The 7,018-nt window shown below is 36.1% G+C and overlaps 1 pseudogene; it reads left to right on the forward strand.

Annotated features, from left to right (window-relative positions):
• Positions 1-547: 547 nt before the first annotated feature.
• LOC118006642 lies at positions 548-6,560 on the forward strand (annotated as a pseudogene).
• The last annotated feature ends 458 nt before the right edge of the window (positions 6,561-7,018 follow it).

A 7,018-nucleotide genomic window follows, 5' to 3' on the forward strand; every position in this document is an offset into this window, starting at 1 on the left:
TTACTGTGATGATCAGTCAAAATCGTGTAGCAATTCTCAGGTAAACCACGAAAGCTTTGTCTATGTCTCCATCAGACTTCCCTCAAGATGGCTAAGATGAAATTACAGCTCCACTCCTAAATTCTGCTGGTTAGGCTAATCTTCTGCAGACTTAACCCAACATAGGCTCTAAGATGGAAAACCATGTTCTTCAGTGAAACAGCAAGTGTTCTCAAAAGAATAACACAGCATAGAAAATGTGGAGAAAGTACCTTTGACGTTTTCTATTGTCTCTTAATTCACAGAGTTGGACCTTTGTTGTGAGTATGTTCCATCTTCGTTTTTTTCCTCCCACTTTCCATTTTCAAGCTTCCAAATCTGGTCCTATCATCTGCTCTTGGGAAATTCATCCTTGCTACCCCAATTTTGTGTTCCTCCCTTCCCCACCATTCTTATATTCAACCTTGGTCTCTTTTTGTGCCTGACAGTGTAAAGTATTTCAACTTAGTCCAAATGATCTCAAAGGCTTCTTTTTACTTACTTCTTTTGATTCAAAATAGGAAGCGCTATGGCCTGTAAGCAAAAAGTGAGGGTAAACACAAATGCTCCCATTCTGGCTTACATTCCTATCAGGGAGAGAGCTATGACTAAATTTTTTATGTGTTTACCTAAAAATCAAGCTCACCTTAACAAAGGAATGTTATGAATGTTACTGCAGTGGTAATACAGTCTAATCTCATTTGTGTAGAATATATTCCTCCTTTGAGCGTGATTTTGATTTGACTTTTTTGGGACAATTACATGACCATTATTTGCAAATATTTTTTTTCCACTTGGGTAAAGTATTATAGGCTCCACCATACTAGTGTAAACAACTCCTTCCTTCTTGGCCCTCCAAATTTCTCCTTATACAGAATGAGGGCAGGGTGGTTTCCAAACCAATATCCTTCCTAATCTTTGAGAAATTTAGGATGTTTGGGATCCAGAAGAATGATGAAAAGATTGGCTATAGAGGGATGATGAACAACTTCTCTTAAAGAAGGGACCAAGGAAAAAATAGGTGCAAATGTCCAAAAATTAAAGAACATTTGAGTGAATTTTTGTCTCCTGCTTTCTATTTTCTCCATGCCCATTTTCATCTGGAATGGCAGATTTAGTGTTTTGAAGAGAGTGAAGAAGGTTTTAAATAGTTTTTGTTGTAAGTACCAGGAGAGTGAATCAACTGGAAAAACATAGAATTTCTGTGCTGATTAAGAAGCATATGAGATTGGTAATCATAAATTGACAGTGGTACCAATTTATTCTAATGCATACTTTCTTGAACAAGAATCAGCTGCAAAATAATAGAAAGTAGGTAAATATTTTTGTTCGCCCATGTTGGGGATTTTGCCACATTGATAATATAAGAAAGGAGCAAGATTGTGACTGAAATGATAGACCACAGAACCCAAACTGAATGTGAAAAGAAATAAAAGGAGAAGGGTACCAGACTGATAGAAAGAAGAGTCTCCTAGAACTCAGGAAAATGTCCCAGTAGGGATATTTGAGCTCTCAAGCTGGAATAATAGGAAAATTTTATCAGGGAATCTCATGTTCTATTTCAATGATTTTGGGTGGAAGAGTTATTTCTGGTGATGACAGTGTTCAACATATGATTTTGGTAGTGCGGATGAAGTAATATTAAACAAATCAAGAGACATAGATGTCAGGGAATTGGAAAAGTCAGTCCTGTGGATATTGACATGTCCATGGATGAAAGAGAAAACCATGAGTAGTGTGCCAAAGTTTACACTTTATGAAGAAGGAGTCAATGATTCAGCTATAGAGCACTAACTCCAACAAATAGGTTATTTTTACTTTATTTTGTTTTATTTTTATTTCATTTTATTCTATGTAAGTAGCCTCCATGCCCAACATGGGGCTCGAACTCATGACCCTGAGATCAAGAGTCTGATGTTCTACCAAGTGAGCCATCCGAGCACTCCTTTATTTTAAATAGGTGAATTGGGGAATAATCATCTGGAGAAGCAATCAAGAACAAGGAGGACACCAACCACTCCTCTAAGCCATTAGTCATATCAAAGAATTAATACAAGATAACGGAAACCAACAATAAAAAGAAAATTCTAAAATGTCCCATATAAAACACTATAAATAAAATGGTGGGTTTTTTTTTCTTAAAAATCAAATTTATTGTAGTTTCATTAAAAAATAAATAGACATTAATATATTACAGTGAAAATAATTTTAAAAGTCCTAATTGTTTTTAGCATTCCTAGATTATTTTTCTTATATCAAAATGTAGGGAAATCTTCATGAAACCTTGAGTAAGCCTTCAGGTGTCATCTGAAATGCTGTGCAGATGGGGTAGAAATACCAGACAAAACCTTCCTTAGTGAGCACATGAAACGCATAGCTAACCTTAAAGAAGAGACACAGTCAATTAGTTTTAATAGTATGGGTATTCGGGAAGATTTGTTTAATGATGACACCCTCATTTTACTGAATCAATACCAGGGAGTGTTTTACAATGAAATGTCTCTCTCTTGTGAGTAATTTACAATAAATAAATCCATAAATCTATCAAGACAGAAAATAAAGCCCCTTTACTAGTCTGGGAATCTATAAGATATGCATGGTTAAAGATCAGCAAGAACTTTTGACACCAAAGTTCCAGGTCAGCAGATGGGTCACTGGAACTCTAGCAGTAAATTTGGGAAAGGCTGATCAAAATGATTTATTCATTAAGGATTTGTTTACTGATCATGGGTTTTTAATACATAAATATCTCTGGTATATAGATAAAAAAATGGATTACATTTTTGCAGAAAACAATCTCCTTGCTTGACATGCTATCAGGTTCTATCCTTCTTAAATGTTGTGTGTTTGTACTCTATATTTCAGCCTCTGTGTCATAATCCAGACACTAATTCTATGACCTTGAATAATTTGGTTAATCTCTCATTGCTTCAGTTTCTTTATCTATAAAATGAGGTAATAATAGTACTTGCTCATACAGTAGTTTTGAGAATTAAATAAATTAGTCTGTGCATAGTACTTAAAGCTGAAAAATAATGCCAGGCATAGAGTAAGCACTCAATAACTATAACCTAGTACTATTACATTATTGTCATTATTAATAAAAAGACGACCAGAGGTACACTAAAGCATATATATGGATGGGCATAGGCATTGATTCTCTACTGACAAAAAACAAACAAAAAACAAAAAACAAGTGTGTTGAAATAACAAATGACCCATCTACATGGATTCTTTTGGCTTTGTGACCATTTGGGGACATCTGTCATCCTCCTCTTCCTCATTCAACATTAAACCTTTGATTTCATTTGTCTAAACCATATATGTGTTTGCTGTTTTTTTTTTCTTTTTAAGTAGGCTCCATGCCCAACATGGAGTCCATCATGGGGCTTGAACTCACAACCCTGAGATCAAGACCTGTGCTGAGACCAAGAGTCCAATGCTTAACCAACTGAGCCACCCAGGCATCCCCAAACCATATAGATGCTTTAGTGCATGTCTGGCAAAAGTACAACTGCCATTTTTTATTTTAATCATGTCCGTTCTTTCTTTCAGCAACCTGAAAATGTCACTGTACTGAATGATAGTAAAAATGAACATTTATTATTTATTATATGTCTGGCCCTATTTTAAACAATCTCATGGACAAGACACCATTAAAATCTCACTTTACAAATGGAGAGGCAAAGAGGCAGAATAAGTTGTCCAAATATGTAGAGCCAGTAAATGGTAAAGGTAAAAATCAGACTTCCTTTAGGAAATCTGATTCTAAGGAAACTTTTAGGAGATACAATTCACTATTGGCCCCAAGTCTCTCAACACATCTTTGCTGAGTATGCCATAGTGCAAACTTCACCATCCTCTGGTAGCTAGTTACACAGGCAATTAAAATAGTCAAAGCAACCACAATGTGAGACCTTGCCATGTGAGACCTTGCTTCTCAAGGGAGGTTGGTTGACTTGCTTACTGCCTGCTGCAATAGGTGTTGAGCCTTATTCTTGGCTTCTTTAACTACTGTGCAATCTACTGAGTGTGAGGCCATTATGTGGCCCATCGTGTCACCTGTGTGGAACCACGTCATGATGGGAAACTAATGTCACATTGCCAATGCTTTTAGTGTCTGCTGTGATGTGAGCAATGAATAGATCAGCACTTTGATCTACTGAGACTCATTATCTACTTCTAGCACCTCTGAAGTTGTGGCAAGCCAAACTGCTTGTTTGCTTAGCTATTTCCTTTGAAGTCATGATGTCCTTTGCCATCTTCTATAAAGTTAACATTCTTCCCTGACAAATATGTATTAATCACTCATGTTACTGCCTCTGAAATTTATCCACTGGGTCCTTTTCTCTTCTTCCCATTGCTAATCTCCCTGAGTCAGGAAGAAATTCCATCCAGGATCAAATCCATTGGGTTTGATATTGGGTGCAAAATATTTCATTCCACATTTTTATGTTTTTTAAGATTTATATACTTTATAATATATTTCAGTGTATTATAGTATATTCTTTCAGGTGAGGCTATCTATAATTTATTTTTATAGCACCAGATGCTAGTATATTTCATGACACATAAAAGGTACTCAATACATGTATGTTGAGGGAATGAATGAATGAAAAAAATGAATGAACTAGCAATTGAAAGAATTAATATACAATAATTGGCTTTTCCTACTTGGGCAATTGTTCCATTATCACTTTTTACTTCTAGCTACCTAGTTAGAGCAGAATGGGTCTCCCCCATTGAAATGTCTTTCTTCAGAGAGGCACTGTATACAGTAAAAGTGTACTCATTAGCATTCAGTCATTCTGCATGTGTTCCTTTTGAAAGGCAATGTGACACTGTATAATAATACCCCTTAAGCTCCAGGATTAATTAGTAGAATTCTAATCATAGATTTGCTCCTAACTAAGCAGCTCATTTGATTTTCCTGAACTGCAAGAGACTCATCTTTTAAAATGAAGCTATTAATATTTGCTTTATGTCACAGACTTCTTGAAAAGAACAAATGTATTAATCTATGCAAATAAGTTGCAAAGCATTTGGCTGCAAGTAAGAGAATGGGCAGTTTAAAATAGTTTGAACAATGAGATATATTGTCTCAAATAAAAAGGAATTAGGAGGAAGGGAGGCTCCATGTTTCACTAATTCAGTGACTTGACAATATAATTGGGTCATTGAGAGAGTGGTCTTTCCCTTTCCCTCTCTGTTACCCTGAGCATGGCTCTTTAATCTAACCCTATGGTACCAAGGGGTTTCCAGATTCTATGTCCCACATGCAGACAGGACAGCATCTGGAAGCCAAAAAAGAGGCTATTTCCTTTTTAATGTATTTTTAAGATTGAAGAAAATAAATCCCCACTGATTGCTCTCATGTTTGATTGACAAAGAAATAGGACCACCATGGTTTTTCCTTATAGCAATGGTTCTCAAGCTTTATGCAAAATGATTCAATCCTTTCTATCTCTGCTTTTTCTCTTCAAGTTCAGCGTTTATATTATGCTACACACAGGTGAGCAAAAGTTGTAAATAAATGCCTGTGAATTTATTTTCAAAGACCTAATCTTAGTTGAGTAGTAAAAAGACAAAGCAGTACAGGCTCCTTATAATAGTGTTGAAGAATTACTCACCATCTGTGACACAATGTCAAGTTAAAATTATCTTCATATGTCAAGGTATAAAGCTCCTAATCAGGATCAAAGTTCTACCATGCTGAGAACAATGAACTCAATGCTGAGACTATCTTCCAATTTCTACCAGTGAACTCCATTAAATTTTCAATCTCAATAATGTTTTTGCTTCTAATGTGTAGCTAGTCTTGCTACTCTAAAAACTGCAGCAGCATCCATCAGATCTATTACTTCTATATTTGCAATCCCACGGGGCAGGCTCAATCTGTTTTTTGATAAAGACCTATTCTTTCACCTGCTGGCACATCTTACAGGAAAATTCAGCTCCTACAAAAAATAAGGCAGTAGAAAATGAATTCACAAATGCAGACCAAACTCTTTTTCCAGGGAACCATCAATTGGGCAGCATTCACACCAAAACTGTGAAGAAAATGACCTAGGTCTTCATAGAGATGTACTACATGTGCCTGTGTAACAACATCCATGTGACGTGAACAAGCACCTGTGCAAGGGCTCGCCATTATTCCCAGCAAGAATATCCAAAACAAGAATAGCAGGCTATGTCACACAACTGATGAAGGGGGTTCAGAGTGGCCTCAGGAGAATTATCCCCATTTTGTTGCAGAAGAAGGAGAGAGAAAGAGAGAATTATGTTCCTGAGTCTCAGCCCTGGATCAGGAGGTCATTTGAGTGGATTCTGACACTAAGGAAATGCTGAAGCTCTTGAACTTTAGCAGTCTGCCCAATCTTCAGCCCACTCAGCCCATAGTTGGAATGGACTTCAAAACACCATTTGGAGTTTTGAAATCTTTCTTCTATACTGTAATATTGCCAATAAACCTGCGACAACAACAACACGGAAGTAGACAGAGAAGTAAATCGAACTCTCTCCAAAATATTGACCCGGTGTAACCCTTCTTTTGGCAAAGATGCCACACAGAATCATTGTGTTTAATGAATAGCAAGTGTTCAAAAAGGACAGAAAAAGAAGAGCAGAAGCAGTGAAAAAGGAAGTTCAAGATCTGGCCCCAAAAAGGTAAGTTGGAAAAATATATTTGCTCTTATACAATTGCATGTGTGGGTATGTTTGTGTATATACATGCAACTGTATATAAGCATATGCATATACATATGTGTATATCGTGTATACATATACATATATGTATCAGCATATACATAAATATGCATATATATACATGCAGCTAGAGATATGTATGCATATTCATATTCACATACACATACACATATAAATAAAATTTATGAATAGACTTATTAACTAAAGATGTTTGAAAGAAATGATCTGATTCCCCTTTGAGAGGCTAAATGAGAGACATATGTAAGGTAAAATTAAGTGGTGGTTAGTGGCAGAA

Source organism: Mirounga leonina, unplaced genomic scaffold, assembly GCF_011800145.1.
Source record: "Mirounga leonina isolate KUSES-001 unplaced genomic scaffold, KU_Mleo_1.0 Mir_98, whole genome shotgun sequence".
Classification (NCBI taxonomy): domain Eukaryota; kingdom Metazoa; phylum Chordata; class Mammalia; order Carnivora; family Phocidae; genus Mirounga; species Mirounga leonina.